The sequence below is a fragment of the Apodemus sylvaticus genome, chromosome X (assembly GCF_947179515.1).
Source record: "Apodemus sylvaticus chromosome X, mApoSyl1.1, whole genome shotgun sequence".
NCBI lineage: Eukaryota > Metazoa > Chordata > Mammalia > Rodentia > Muridae > Apodemus > Apodemus sylvaticus.
This window is the reverse complement of record NC_067495.1, coordinates 73,720,446-73,737,926: the sequence shown is the minus strand read 5'-3', so window position 1 is coordinate 73,737,926 and position 17,481 is coordinate 73,720,446.

The window sequence follows — 17,481 nt, the reverse complement described above, 5'->3', positions numbered from 1 at the left end:
GCAGAAGCTAAAGAGATGAATGAAGAGATATAACTGGGAAGAGTGAATAGTATTAAATATTTGCTGAGTGTTCAGTTAATAATCAGACATTCATGTTACTCCCTCTGTGTCCCAAAGAATGTTAGACATAATCCTGTGGCTATCAGTCACACATAGGACCAGGCCCCTAGTGTTCTGGCTGGACTACACCCCCACAGTTGCCTGGCTACAGCGAGGTTTTCCCACCCCATAGTTACCTGGCAACAGCCAGTTAACCCAGCCCACTATAAAAGGGAGCTTCTTGGCTCCTCCTAGCTCTCTTGCCTTTTCTATCTTGCCCTTACTCTCTGGTACCCCTGTTCCACCTCTCGCCCCATTCTTCTCCCCTCTTTCCACATGGCCATGGCCAGCTCTCACCCCATGAGATGGTGTAAGCCCATGTGCTTGTGGAGGGGAGCCTGCCCAGCTAGTGAGGAGAGGTCCTTGCTCAGAAGGCAGTGACATTCTGGCATGGGCCTCATGTACCTGTAGAGGGAGCCTGGCTGGGAAGAGTTTTGGTCCTTTCCAGAGGATGGAGATGCTGAGGCCTCTTCCATGCTCCTACTTGTTGGGTTTTGATAAGAAGAGACAGTCCATGGTTTCAAAGCTTTATTATGGAGAAGTAGAAAGAGAAAAGAAGATAGAGAAGTAAATAGAGAAAGAAAAGATAGAAGGGTGAGAGCTGGCCATGACCATGTGGAAAGAGGGGAGAAGAATGAAGAGAGAGGGGGAACAGGGATACCAGAGCGTCAGGGCAATATAGAAAATGCAAGAGAGCTAGGAGGGGTCAAGAAGCCCCCTTTTATAGTGGCCTGTGTTACCTGTCAGGTAACTGTGGGTATGCAGTCCAGCCAGAACACTAGGGGCCTGGTCCTATGTGTGACTGATGGTCACAGTCCAACTAATTATGTCCACCAATAGAAGATCTCAGAATAGAGGCTAGAAATAATATGAGTGCAAGAGATGAAAAAGAGCATTATGGAACACTTTCTTCTAGATATGCCATGGCTACTACAATCATGAATACACAACAGATATGTCCACCTACATATGACCAACAAAAAAAAATAAGTCAGGGATGTATGAAGTGGAAGAAATACTGAGTGAATGTGTATTAGTGATATAATCATAGCGATGCCAAAGACCTTAATACTTTAGAACTGTGAAACTCAGATGCCACCCTCTGATCTAAGTAGGAGTATTTGCAATTGACCAGGGAGTGTAAAAACTATCAATTTCAGTTTCCTCTTCCTGGATAACTTCAACCTGAGAATGTTCTTCTATAGAAACTTCCCACTGAGAATAGCTAGCTTCTCCTTATGAAAATCACATTGAATTTCCTGATTACAACTCCATCAGGGCCAGCACAGCCCAGCAGATCCCAACTGTTCTGTATGCTTATGTTTTTTCATTGTCTGCCATTTCTTTATGCCCTCATTGCTCCAGCTAGGTTACCAAGATCAATTCATGTAGAATGAGGCACATGGGAACAGGAAGGAGACAACAAGAATGTGAGACAAAAGATAAAGCTGGGAGATGAATACAGTCACAATGTATTGTATACATGCATATAATTATATAAAGTTAAATTTAAGAAAAAATAATGTAGTTTAGTACTGTAAAAGTTAAATGGAAACAAACTCAATTTAATTTGTATGACTTTTAAATAGTATAAGAAATGCTAATATTAGCCATATAATATTTGTGAAATGGACACATAAGAAAATAAGAATTGAATAATAAGCTGAACACAACTAAAAGGACTAAGGAACAAAAAGGTATTGATGCTATCAAAGACAAGCAAAAACACTGTTAAGCTAAATAACAAAATCATAATGGTACTTCCTTCAGAATAATTATTTAAATGCAAGTAAATTAAATTTATATATCAATGAGAAACAGTATCAATAATAGCCAAAATAAATAATTGATCTGGTTGCTTTCTGTACATGTTTAATTCTCTATATAAAGATGGAAACAAAGCATGACATGAGAAAATAGAAAGTAAATAGTAACCAAAAAGAGCAATATTGAGATGAAATTTTTTTAAACTTTTATTTAAAATCTCTTATTAGAAACAAAGTATGACAAAGTACTGATAAACAGCAAAGAAGTTATAGTAATTACAAGTATTTATATGCATAATAAATGATCTCCAAAAGCATATAATAAAACTGTAATAATTGAAGTCTGCTTTGTAATACATGGAAAATTTCATATCACAATTTTTATTAAGACATTTTTAGCTAGAAAACTGATAAGTTTTATAGTTTCTTTTTGTTGCCTTTCCAAATGCACAACATAGAATCTTAATGTCTTATATTATAACTCTATTTGAATATAGGTATGCTAAAAGATAATTAATATAAAAAAATTGAGTTGGTTACTAATCCGTGACTGTTTTAAATAAGAATTTTTGGATAAATCTTTGCACAAAGACTGAAGACATACAGAGGAAACAGCCTTTACAAACCAAATGAAGAAATCTTAGAAAAAAAACATTCTGAAAATACTTTTACTTCTAATTTCTATGGTACATGAATGGGAGAAAATACATTTCTGTTATTTAATGGACTCTGTCTCTAGTACCTGGCATAGCATTCTTATCAAATTAATGAGGATTTGAATCCAAGAAAATGGTGCAACTTTTGAAAATGTCTATAAATGTGGAAATGTCTCTTAAACTTGTGGTGGTGAAAGACTTCAAGTGTTTCTTGATGAATGTAAGAGACAAGTCTGAAAGGAAGAAACTGCTGTAGAAACAGACTTTAAAAAGCAATTTTGGAGTGGGATCAGAAAGAAAAGGCAAATGCATATATCAACAAGACAGAAGAAGTCAAGAGGATCGAGTGATGAACAATACAATAAATCAACAAAGCCTCACAAAACTATACAGATCACTGCTCTGAGCAAATGCAGAATATATTCCCTTCAACTACACATATGACACTCTCTTAATCTGTCCATATGTTATAAGATGAAAGAAATCTCAATAAGAAAGAATAACAAGAAAAATACAACATTCCCTTCCTCATGATATAAATGCTTGTATCCACTACTAGTCTTCCAATGTGGAATGTTCTAGACATAACTGATAGGTTAAATGCATACATACATACATACATACATACATATATACATACATCAGAAAATATAGTAATTACACTTCAGGTGATATGGTTATATATTTAGAAACCCCTCAAAAGTCCATAAAATACTAACAGTTAGTTAATGAGTTAAGAAAATTTGGAAGGTTTAATCAGTACTTGAAACTCAGCAGTGTTTCACAAAATAGAAATTATAATTTTAAAATTTGTAATAAATTCTCTTTACAGAGCATGCAGAAGAAATAAATACTTGGTTAAAAATTTAAACAATAACATGCAAAAGTGTGCTGAAATAGAAAATGTATTGTTTAATTAAACTTTAACATGTCTAAGGGTTTCATTTTTCTATTGTTTATTTGCAATACTAGAAATTGAACCTAAGGTCTCATGTATGCTAGCCAAGAATAAGGACACTGAACTATATTCTGTCCCCTAAGTGAGCTAAATTAATAGAAAGATACCCAGTCTTTGAAGATGGGAAGACTTGCCATTGTTGAGTAACTAATCCTAATTTCAGAAATCTTGGGATTCAACCTGTGTTTTTCTAAAGAAATTGGAAAAGCCAATCTTGAAGTACATATTGAATGGCAAGAAGTCCTGAATATAAACAGCAGCTTGAATTTAATTCATTGAGGCTATCAATAATTTTTGGAAAAAAAGTACAGAGAAAACTTTGAATACATACCCAGGAATGATATTCTTAGATCCTATTAATGGGCTTAAGGATCATTGAGAATAAACCATTCTTCACAATTATATGTGAATCCCCATTTCCCAAATCCTTGGTGACATGCTAATTTTAAGGGAGAAATCATATTCTCTTTCAATTGTCACCTCATGATTTAAAATGGCATGCAAATGAGAGGAAGTTTGAGGTAGCAGGGGTTGCTTGAAGCCCATTTAAGGAATATCATTTCTCCTTGGTAACCTGTAACTCTTTTGCAGGTTTATGTTTTGCTTTTCTTTTGATTCTTTTTATTTATTCTGTTAAATGATTTATAGTCAAAAATTGGTTTGTGAATTGTACTTCTGTGCTGGTATGGAGACATAACTTTGTAAACATCTCAAAAGTATATAAAATTGAGGCTGGAGAGGAAAACTATGGGGACAGAAGAGAAAGGAACCCCTAACCTAAGTCTGGTTGAAGCCACTCCCACCAGCTGAGTATCAAGAATTGCAAAATAAACTTATTAACACTTACTTAAGGTCTTTCTAAGTTTACTGCTGTAACCAGTATTTTTCTAGGATTTCCTCTATAAACTCCATGTACAATAAAAGACCAATCATAAATAAACACTATGTACAAACCTTGAGGTTCCACTTTTTGCTTTGTCAGATACTATTACTACATCCAAGACACCTCCAAAGTCATTTTCTAGTCTCTTTTTTTCAAATGAAAGAAAAGAAAATTAAAAGATGATCCCCTGCTGCCATTTGCACCAAGGAACCAGGTGGTTCCACAGCCTCTTTTGCACAGCCCATCAGGAGGGAGTGATCTTCCAGCAGTGCTTTCACTTCTGAGCAAGGAGGTGAGATCTCCACCTTCTCTCTGGCGGGAACAGCTGGGAGTGCACAGGGTTTATAATCAGTGGAGCAGCTAGGACAGAGGTCTTCAGGCTGCCATTTGCTCCTGAGAGCCAGGCAGCTCCACCGCCTTCTGTGCACATACCCTGCCAGAAGAGATTTGGACTCCCAGGAGTATGGACGCAAGTTTACAGGCCCACAGGAAGGACAAGACCAACTAGCACCAGAGATAACCAAATGACTAAAGGCAAGCACAAGGACCCTACCAACAGAAACCAGGGCTACTTGGCAACATCAGAACCCAGTTCTCCTACCACAGCAAGTCCCGGATACCCCAACACACCAGAAAAGCAAGAGTTAGATTTAAAATCATATCTCATGATGCTGATAGAGGGCTTCAAGAAGGACTTAAATAGCTCCCTTAAAGAAATACAGGAGAACATGGGTCAACAGGTAAAAGTGCTTAAAGAGGAAACACAAAAATGCCTTAAAGAATTACAGGAAAACACAAATCAAGTGAAGGAACTGAACAAAACCATAAGGATCTAAAAGTGGAAGTAGCAACAATGAACAAATCAGAAAGGGAGACAACTCTGGAGATAGAAAACCTTGGAAAGAATCAGGAGTCATAGATGCAAGCATCAACAACAGAATACAAGAGATAGAAAAAAGAATCTCAGGTGCTGAAGATACGATAGAAAACATTGATTCCACAGTCAAAGAAAATGCAAAATGCAAAAAGCTTATAACCCAAAACATCCAGGAAATCCTGGACACAGGACACAATGAGAAGACCAAACCTAAGGAATATAGGTATAGAAGAGAGTGAAGATTTAAAATTTAAAAGGCCAGTAAGTATCTTCAACAAAATTATAGAAGAAAACTTCCCTAACCTAAAGAAAGAGATGCCCAGGAACATACAAGAAGCCTACAGATCTCCAAACAGAATGGACCAGAACAGAAAGTCATCCCTCCAAGAACATAATAATCAAAACACCAAATGCACTAAACAAAGAAAGAATATTAAAAGCAGTAAGGGAAAAAGGGCAAGTAACTTATAGAAGCACACCTATCAGAATTATACCAGACTTCTCGCCAGAGACTATGAAAGTTAGAAGATCCTGAGCAGATCTCACACAGACTCTAAGAGAACACAAATGCCAGATTACTATACCCAGCAAAACTCTCAATCACCATAGATGGAGAAACCAAGATATTCCATGATAAAACCAAATTTACACAATATTTGTCCACAAATCCAGCCCTACACAGGATAATAGATGGAAAATGCCAACACAAGGAGGGAAACTACACCCTAGAAAAAGCAAGATAGTAATCACCTTCCAACAAACCCAAAAGAAGATAACCACACAAACATAAAAATAAAATAAAATAAATAGCAGAAAGCAACAATCACTATTCCTTAATATCTCTTATCAATGGACTCAATTCCCCAATAAAAAGACATAGTCTAACAGAAATATTTTTTATGTAAATCTTCAATTTTATCAGAAAATGTTTGTAATTCCTCTTTCAATTAATTTAGTAATTTTTTTTATGTCTACCATTTTATCTGCATTATTTTTCATGATAATTTGTAACTCCCTGCAATTACATCAAACAGGTTACCTGGAAGGGAAACTGGGGATGTATGGGAAGGCGGCAAAAAAAGAGATGGAGACCAAGATAACACCTGCTATTCGGGGTCTCAAAATTTAATGAAGAACTACCAATATATATAGGCAGGGGGAAAAGGCTGGAAGCTTCTCAGCAGAATGGGTTCAGTTGCTCCACAGGTGGCTAGTGTTTCTCAGGAAACTGCAGGTCCTTGAAGATCGATGGGCTTCACCTTGGTCTGAGCACTCCACCCTAGGTGGAGGGGATTATGGCTGACACAGGAGTTCCCACTCAAAGGCTGGGAAAGGAACTTTACACTGGTAGATGTCAAGTTCCTGCCAGGTGGCATGGTACCTCAATAAGGCTATCTACAATAATATTCAATTTTAATAGGTTTTTCTATATATTCTATTTTATCAGAAATATTTTCCATATAAATCTCTAATTTTATCACAAAATGTTTTTAATTCCACCTTCAATTAATTTAGAAAGGTTTTTTTTAATATCTACCATTTTATCTGCATGATTTTCCATGAAATAGTCAATCTTAACGTGCTTTTATATATAATTCTTTCATTTTATCAGAAATATTTTCCATGTAAATCTGCAGTTCTACTTGAAAATGTTCGTAATTCCACTTTCAATCAACTTGGAATTATTTTTATGCCTACTATTTTATCTGTATAATTTTCCATGATGATCTTCAATTTTAACATGTTTTTCTATGTATTTCTTCCTACTATTTGGAAACCACAGAAGTCACCCCCCCACCCCCAAAATATGCAAGTTCTTGCCATTCCTCTGGTTTTCATATCAGAGCTGTTTGATAAGATAATATTGCTGAAGGTATAACCAACTCACTGTTTAATGAAATATAGAGAAATCAAGCATGAAATTAACTGGAAATTTCTTTCTGGGTGGCTAACTTTAATTCTAAATTCTAGTGATAGCTATTATAAACAAAGACAACATAAATTTTGTAGGAAAATGAATAGAACTAAGAAATAACATCCTGATTGAGGTAACCCAGACCCTAAAGGATATGCATGGTATGTACTCACTTATAAATTAATATTAGCCATAAAATACAAGGTAACTATTCTATAATCAACAAACCCCACCCCCCACCCCCGAATAGCCAAATAACAAGGAGGACCCAAGGGAGAATGTTTGAATATTTTTCAGTAGGGAAAATAAAATGGATATTGGAAGTGGATGGAGGGAGAAAACTGGTTGGGAAAGGTGATGGGGAGGAGAGGGAAGCAGGGTAGTGGTAAATTAGGTGTAGGGAGAACAGGGGAGAGAGAAGTGAAATCTGCACAGGTAGGGGCCATCTCTAGGACATGCCAGAGACTGGGAGGAAGACCCAGGATGCCTATGGGGGCAAGATTCCTAGAAATTGTGTACAGGTTAGCTAAGCATGACTCCCTGAGGAATATATAAAGACTGCAACCCACCCACAAAATCTTCAACCTGCCTGTATCCTGCCTAGAAGATATGCAGGACGAAATATAGAGCAGACACAGAGGGAATGGCCAACCAATGACTGGCCCAATTTGAGACCCATCCCATGGCAAGCACCAATCCCTTACACTGTTAATGATACTCTGTCATGCTTGTAGACTGTATCCTAACATAACTGTCCGCTGAAATGCTCCACCTAGCAGCTGACTGAAACACATACAGAGACCCACAGTCAAACATTAGATGGAATTTTGGGAGTCAAGAGTTAGAGGAAGGATAGAGGACCCTGGAGGGTACAGGAACTCCATATAAAGGCAAATAGAACCAACTAAACCTGACCCTTGGGGTCTTTCAGAGACTGAACTAACAACCAAAAAGCATACACGGTCTAGACCCAGGTCCCCTACATATATGTAGCAGATGTGCAGCTTGGTTTTCATGTAGGTACCCCAACAACTGGAGTGGGGACTGACCCGGAGTCTGTTCCCTTCCTATGGATTCCATTGCTCTAACTGGGCTGCTTTGCCTGGCCTTAGTCAGTTTTATCAACTACAATACCAACATGTCTAGTGAGAAATGGCAGCTTGTACAATAGTGACATAACTCTTCTAGGGGTAACTACTCACTCTTAGCTTACATTTAAGGCCTGTTTCACAAGATGGAATGAACGCCTAGAACTGCAAACTTAGTTCAAAACACATGAGGCTTTTTTTTCAACGAGAACGTACTGCTGCAAAGTAAACTGACACAGCATCAAAACACCTTCCAAGTATCTATTTTTTATACTAAGAGACAAAAGCTACTCTCAGCTTTAGAGAATCCTTTCTTTGGAGCAAATGGGAGTGAATGCAGAGAGATCTTTGCCAGCACAAGATGTCAATAATAATACTAATCTGAAATAATACAATTTTTAGCACCTTCATAAGGATCAAAGTTAATTGAAAAAGTGTGGTTAAAAAATTCAGAGAGCTGAAAGATAAGGAGAAAGACAGGAAAAAAAAACCCATCATCTACATTCAGCATAGCCATAGCAATCAGGAACTCATGACAACTCTAGACACTGGCACTGAGCCTACACAAGACTGGCCCAACTATATCAGTGATATAAATATAGCTCATGGGACACTTATAGCTGAACTATTAGAAACTTGTAGACTCTAGTAGAAGGGGAAATTTAGTACCTATTTCTAAAACCTCTGTTGAGACCAGAAAGAGGTGATGGATAATTACATATGCCTGTGATCAAACCAATAGCCATAGGTAAACTCCATGTGACACAAAACTGAAAGACATGTATATGGGAAAGAGATTGTAAGGAACATGGGAGACTCATAGGAGCTAGAGATTAAAATGGTAGTGGAGTAATAAGAATGCATTATATACATGTACCTAATTTCAAAAGAACAAAATTTATTACTAGAAAATATTTTTAAATCTTTTAAAATTAACTCCAAGTGAGGTTTATAGTCCCTCCAATTCACTTCTGCACTTAAGCCATGAATCTCAGATTTGCCCAATTTCTCAGAAGAGAATTCCCTGGACTTGTATATGTGGAGACATGGAATTCATGAAAATGTGGAAGTGTGGAACTGTGCCACCATCCCTGCCACTGCTAAAAAGAATACAAACACTTAAAATCGCTCCCTCTCTTAAAAATTAATCCAAATTAATCATTTCTGTCTTAGTCACATTTCTATTGCTCTGAAGAGACACCCTGAGTATGACAACTTAGAAAAGAAAGATACTCTTGATGACTTGCTTATGCTTCTGAGGGTTAGGCCAGGACCATACACTAGGGAGCATGGCAACTATTGCATCTGGTAAACAGGAATGACACTGGAACACTAAAAGAGAGCTTATTTGTTGATACAAAAACCATAAGGCAGACAAATAGACGGGGGGTGGGAGGGGAGAGGAGAAAAAGAGAGCAGAGAGAGACAGAGACAGAGATGCTGCCCTAATCTTCCCCCCAAACAGTGCTTGGGGGTAGGGGATAAGAAGGTAGGGGCTGAGAAGGCATGGAATCAATGACAGATTCTGGGAGCCAGATGAAAAGCAGAAGCAGACTTGTTTATTATTATAGTGAAGAGTGACTTTATAACCTCCACCTACCCACGGGTTGTAATTCCTTGTCCTGTTCAGCTGGCACCAGCCAATTGGTTGCCCAGGTCACACTCTCTGTCTTTGTTGTCTTTGTATTAGGCTGGTACTCAGAACATGCTGACTCATTTCTCCTATACAGAGAGAGGTGGGGGAGACAGAGAGAGAGAGACTGAGATTGATGACAGCTTTTGAAATCTCCAAGCCTACTCCCAGTGACATATCCTCCTTCTAAGATCACACCTCTAATCTTTCCCAAATATTCCTAACTAGGATTCACAATGAAGTATCTAAGCTTATGGGGGGCATTTTCATCCTACTTATCACTGTATGAAAAGCATACTACTTTAAAACCTGTATCTTGAAGAAACCTGATATACCTAAAGACAGATAAGAAAATGGAAAGATAACCTATGCTCTTAATCAGATACATATTGTGCAGATTTGAATGAGACTAGCCTCCATAGACCAATATTTGAAAGCTTGGTCCTTAGTTGCTGGATTGTTTTAGGAAGGCATGGCACTGTAGGAGTTGTGCCACTTGGGGTAGACACTGAGGTTTGAAAAGCCCATGTTGAGTTCAGTCTCTGCCACTAGCTTACGAGTTAATATACATTAACTGGAGCTATTGCTCCAGTGCTGTGGCTTCCTGTCTGCTCATTGCCATGATGGTCATAGATAAACCCTGTGAAACTAAATAAGCCCCCAGTTATATTTTCTTTCATAAGCTATCTTGGTCATGGTATCTTTTCAGTGCAATAGAAAAGCAAACAAGACATTTAAACAAAATAACTAAGACACACACATACATGTGCACACATACATGCTAACAACTAACACACAAATATACATATAAATATTATATATATGAATATTGTAATGTATAATGTACATATATAATATATTATACAGATGTATTAAATATTATACATAACACATATATTACATATGATATAATGCATATGTATAATATATATTGCATATGTATTGCATATGTATACATACCCCTTTCAATACAGTTATTTCTGTTGCCAACTCTGTTCAATTTCTGAACTTAGAAACTGCAATTTTTCTTTACTTTTTTCTTTATCTCTTTTTTGAATACCAGATAAAATTCCAACCCTGTATGCCATAACATTCTGGATGATTCTGGGGATTTTCAAGCTCTGTTGAAGTACTACCTCATCATGATCACCGTGAACAACCACCTGGACTTCTGTTACTCAACCTAACTACTTTATTCCTCCTCCTCTCCTTCTTCTTTTCTCCACCTCCTTCTCCTCCTCCTCCCTTTCTTCTTTTCTAACTTCTAAATGAAACAGTCATATTTATTCTGTTGGTTTTCTTCCCTGTGTAAAAACACAAAGCAAAATAACATAACTATACAGAAAATACCTCCCACTTAAAATATAGTACTTTTTATTATGTTTATTGTTTTGAAAACACATAAAAGATTATATAATGAATTTACTTTGTTTTCATTTTTGTCTTATGTGTATGAGTGTTATGTCTGCATGTATATCTGTGCACCACTTGCATATTGGGTGCCTATGGAGGTCAGAAAAATATTGAATGCCTTGGTACTGAAATTACAGATGGCTGAGCCACCATGTGGGTGTTGTTAATTGAACCCAAATCCTGTGGAAAGGTAATTAATGTTCTTAATCACTGAACAGTCTCCATGGCCCCAACATCCAGAATTTTAAAAGCTATTGAAAACTATGTTACTATAACAACAACTCAAATAAAGAACTTAATTATTTCTATTTGATTGCTATGAAGTCTAACATTTTTGATTATTTCATACATGCATATGTGCTTTAATTCTTTTCTCTCTACTTAATTTTTGCTCTCTCTCAAACATAGCTTTTCTCTCTGCACTAAATATGCTCATTTTTGATGTACACTGAGTCAACTTAGTGCAACCTCTATGTTTGTGATTGAAAAAGGATCAACTGGAGAAAAAGTAGATTCTCTGAAGCTGAATTTTAGACGAAATCTGACAAATGAGACCTTATGAAATGACAACCCTTCTGTACATGAGAGGGCGTCATCATTTCCATAAAGAAGCATAAGAATGGGGGTAAATTTGCTACCTGTATAACTAGTACAAGATTTGTGTCTAAAATACAGAAAGAATTTCAAAGGCTAAAGTCTCTCTCTCTCTCAATCTCTCTCTCTCTCTCTTTCACACACATGTGTATATATTATATATACATGTGTGTGAGTGTATACATATGAATATACATATGCATATGCATTATATACATATATACATATACATATATGCATATGTATGTCTTCAGTGCATCTTCTTCTAGAACATATACATCAGGCCATTAGAACATAATGTTGTGGGAACATACAGCAATGTTTTTTTCCTGGTGGGTCACTAGGGGTGATCATGAGTGTACTCATTCCTATTTTCCTCCCTTAAGAGTTATGTACACTTGCTGTAGTAAAAATAGTACCATACATTGGATACATATTTTAAAATAGTTTACTGAAAATGCTGAGATGGTGGTCATACAGGAAACTGAGAAGCTTGTTATGCAGAATGGATGAAGAATTTAATATTGAGGAAAGATGTGAAACAGAGAGACAGTGAACATGAAAATACCAGTCTCATTGAAGCTAGCAAGGAACTAGCTCCCTTAAGGATAGCACCCAGAGCAAGGAGTCTATTAATCAACCTTAGGCTAGGGTTTTTATTATATTCCCTATATCTTCTTCTTTTCCCTATTGGTCCTATATAGATAACTGTGCTGTGCTTTAATGCAGTCTATCATTGGAATGTATTCTGGGAACTAAAATCCACCATTTTAAGGCCTCTACTCTTGTTTTCCCTGTTTACCTCAGTTCCCTGTCTAACATTGATTGCTATTGATGATGGAGCAATGGCCACTCTAGTGCTCAAGAGCCATTGACTCCAGAGAGAGCATAACTCTAGGGTAGAGTTCTGAGTCCAGTTCAGAGGCCAGTAATAAAATTCCACTAGACATGCTATCAGGGGCTCTATCTGTATAAGATATCATTGATATGTTGGTTTAGTCTACCATCCATTTACATTCCTAACACTACAGTTCAGTCTTCCAACTGGGGATACCTTAGAGCAGGCTTGTGGTTATTAATTTTAATCCTCAGGATCTTATGAGTTTAGAATCAGAGGTTCTAGAAGAATGGAGAGGATATTGATAGAGGCCAGGATAGTAAGATTATAGAATAAAGTAAGACAGTAACTTCCAAATATTTTTTAAAAGTCTCATAGTAGCAATTGTTTGAACAAAGTCCAGTCAAAAAGGTACAGTATGAACAACAACAAACAATCCTACTCATCTAGGGCTTAGATGGCTGCTTCATAAATATTGATTAGGTCCTCCATTGCTTCATGGGAGTAGAATTGTGCCTTTAGAGAAATAGTCACTGGGTTCTTCACAGGAAGGAACTGTATGTATCTCCTTTGAATCCCAAAAAAGCATAAGTCTGCTGTATCATATGGCCCAAGTTGTGGAGCAGCTGCACAGAAGCCTATACCTGATGAAGAACCCTTTCCTATTCCAAACCTTAAAGCTAGCAGCTTTCCAAATCTCTTTGTCTGTAGGCCAGAGTACCACACCCAAGTGAGAAACGTCTTGCCTCCAGAATACAAATAAACCCATTAATTATTGTGCTTATTCTGGTAATGTGAGGGGCCAGGTGTAATAAGCAAGCCTATTCCTTAGAAGGCATAGCTCTGCATGTCCCATATCACTGGACTCCTAGGAATTTTGCTGAGGAAGAATGCTCTTGAATTTTGATTTAATTTATTTTGTATTCTCTGACATGTGTGTTTTTCTTTTATCAACAAGTTCAAAATGGTTGTTACTTCCTTAGCACTTGGTCCAACCAGCATAATGTCATCAATACAATGGACAAGATGAATATTATGTGGAAGAAGCAGGTGATTGAGTGCTCTTTAAACTAAGTTATGATGTTAGGCCCTGCCCCTCAGTCAGTGGTACTTACTTCAGGAAACCCCCAAGTAAGACACCGAGAAGCAGATAAATGCAAAAGCAAGAGGTATATTTTTCAGCACATTGGAGTGGACCTTCAATTAGTCCCTCAAGGTGAGTGACTAGAAGGTAAACCCCCCAAATGACTATTACAAAGCCGTTTTTATACTTTTAGGGGCACTGGTTACTTCAGCAAGGCTACAGTTCAAACTTATTGACCTTTAAATCTATTGCCTAGCAAATATGGGCAGATCATGACATGTGTTTGAACTCTACCTGGGACTTTCCAGAGGATCAGGTAACTATCAGTCTGCATATTCTGCATTTTTATTCTGAGAAATTTTACTCAAGAATGTTCCTGTGCATGGGTAATGGAACTTGGCCTAGCTTTGACCCCAGGTGGGTGGGGGAAGCTGTAAGGAGGGAGTGGGACAGGAAAAAGCCCTTAGGGTCCCTCAATGACACTGGGATAAAGAATTAATATGCCCTTGAATTAGAACAGTAAAGGTTTACTTCTGGTCATGCTAGCTGAAAACCAATTGGTTTTGTGTTTGGATCATCTTATAGTCAGACTGAGAGACACAAGCATCTCCTTTCAAATATTTTCCTTTCTAACTGGCCTATTACAAAAGGGGAGAAGGGTGCAACTGTTGCATTGCTAGGCCCTTTCCCACATCCTAGAGTGGGGAAACCTACCCCCATGACTAGCGAGGTGAAAATCTCAGGTTGATAATTTTGCATTAGTCTTCTTTCTAACAAGGGAAGTCCCCTTAGACACCTCAGATCACATTAAAGCTAAGTATTATAGTGCAAAAGGATTTGTTCTGATGGTTCTCAGGCATTGCAATCAACAGGTTTCAGAAGTTAAGTACTGACACTTGGCTCCACATAGATTTCATAGAATTTATTCATGAAGAGATGAAATTTTCTTAATTTACCCTCCTAGTCACAGTCTCTTCTAATTAGCAATGGTGATTTTGTCATCCCCAGTATTTCCTCTTGGCTCCTATTTAACTGTGCCTCCTTGAATCAAAATGAAAGGTGCCATTAACAAGTACTGAGCATGTAAAAGCTCTTTTAAGCAAGTTAAATTGTTGGGTGATCAAAGACATATGAAGAAACTAAAATTACCCATTTGATCTAAAGCAAGTATCCCACAGGAATGTTACCTTATCCTAGTCCAGTTGAAATTTGATCCAGATTCTTGAAGGAAAGACATTACTTTCTGCTTCAAGAAAAACATTTTTTAAAATCTTTTAAAGTCCCTGCATCTCTTATCCTCCCACTATCCCTTCTGCAACCCTGAAAGAAGGAAAAGGTTACTCTTATTTTAACCTAAAAATTGAAGAATAATTAAATACATTTTCTGTCTTCACAGGAGTTATTTCTTCTGTTATATCCATATTAGTCTAACTTCAGTGCTTGTTTTTAAGAAGTAAAGGAAGTAACTGCTCATATTCAACATGAGAGATTCTTCCATCCCATGGGAATGTGCTCTGGTAGGGGATAGGCTCCTTTCTTTGCAGAGCTGGGCTCACAAAAGGCAGAAATTAATCAAGTGATTTTGTTGCTACCTTTTTGTACCCTCATCATAATAGTGATATCCATACAACTTCCCAGTCCTCCGGAGGTTTAAGTATTCCTAGAATTTCCTGTACCACTGGCAGTCAGTCAGTCACATCACAATTCTCTTACAAATTCTTCCTGATTTTCATCTCTCTGGATGTCTAGTCAAATCATGAAATTGTGAGATCCAGAGACTACAACATGGGCTCTGTTGCTATGTGGTAAGTTCAATACATTTCCTATATCAAGGTGAAGAGTTTTGTTTGATTTTTGCTATCTATAGTTATGGTTTGCTTCAATATTTTAGTAATGTTTATGAATTTTAAATAATACTTTTGAACATGTTCACTCCCTCTTTCAACTAACATGAATGTGTTTTCTTCCTTTTTTAAAACCCTGCAATTGCATTTAGTTTGTATTGCCCAACTAACCTTGGGACTAGTATCTGCCGTGGCATATGGTCAATGTGCCATACATGACTCACATCATTAAAAAAACACCTGACTCTTCCTCTCTCTGAAGCTATCAAATAACAATAGCTCTTCAGCTATTGGTGGTATTTCATGTTTATCCTTACCCCTATATACTGGGGTTCTGCCTATAGTAAGCTTGTACATTAAGTCTTGTGCATGTTGTCACAACTGTTATGAGTTTATATGTGAAACAGTCCTTTTGTCTCTTTGATCTTACCTATAATTTATGGCTCTCTCTTCTGCAAAGATCCGTAAGCATTAACCTCAGTATATTTTGAAATATTTTAAATGGGAGGTTTATTGCATTATATTAGAGATGGAAGATTGACAAAATAAGCCATATGAATAGATTTATTTTTATGGAGTATATTTATTTGGGAGACAAATTTCATAATTCTACAATACAGGCAATAAAAACAACTAGTAGTTTAGACACAGAATAAGCAATCTCAGATGTAGTTTTTGTAACAATAAATGATATGAAAAGACAAAGCAAAATGAATTCTCAGATAGTCAATGGCTTTGAGAATATATCACTCACATGACCTTTATAAATTTAATTACCTTTAGACATGTTCCAACTGAGAAATTGATTAAATATTAATGTCAAGTCAAGAAAAGTAGTGTAACAGAGCAGCTGATGAGCCTAAAAAAATCAATGAATCGTGTAACATTAGACATAATAATATTGCCAACATAAATGAATGTCAAAAAAATCTTGAAGAAAAAACTGTTACTTGTCAAAAAACCAATAATTTTTCAAAAAATGGTTTATATTCTCTGATTAAATGAACACTATTCAAAAGTAGGTAGCAGAAGGGTAAAAATTAAATGCTTTAAATCGTATATCATAATGAATATAATAATATTTCAGACTTGGTTCCAAAACGAATTGCAATATAGGTAATTTCTATACAAACGTATCTGTAATTTTTAAATACTGATTTTTAAAATTAAAGTTAGAGCTTACTGCTTCTAAATATAATATATGCATTGCAACTTATTGGAATAAAGGCAAGTTAATAATAAACAAGTCTTTCAAACCCTCTATGGAATTATGTTCTTAAAATAATCTAGCATGGAGATAACTTATTTATGTCATTTGCAAGAGGTCTAATTTCCCTAATCCTTAATATTATACCTTAATAAAATATCTGTATTAAATAAAATCAACTGAGTGCGCTAATTATCTGACAGTTCTATCTGTGAAATAATTGAAACATACTACCTACTAGGAGCTAGATGATTTGTTTTGTTTGCTTTTTATTAATTAATTAATTTACTTATTTACATCCCAAATGCTGCTTCCTTCTTGCTTTCCCCTAGAAAAGTTCCTCACCCCAATCTCCTTTCCTTCGACTATGAAATAGTGACCCCTCCCTGGGTTTCCTGAAACCCTAGTGCATCAAGTCTCTGCAGGATTAGGCACATTCTCTTAAGCCCAGACATGGTAACCCTCTACTACATATGTGCCGAGGGCCCTGGACCAGCCTGTGCATTCCCTTTCGTTGGTGACTCAGTCTCTGGAAGCTCCCATGGGTCCAGGTTCAGAATGGCTAAGATCAAAAACTTATAGCACATACTGGAAAAGATATATAAAAGGGAAACACTCCTCCATTG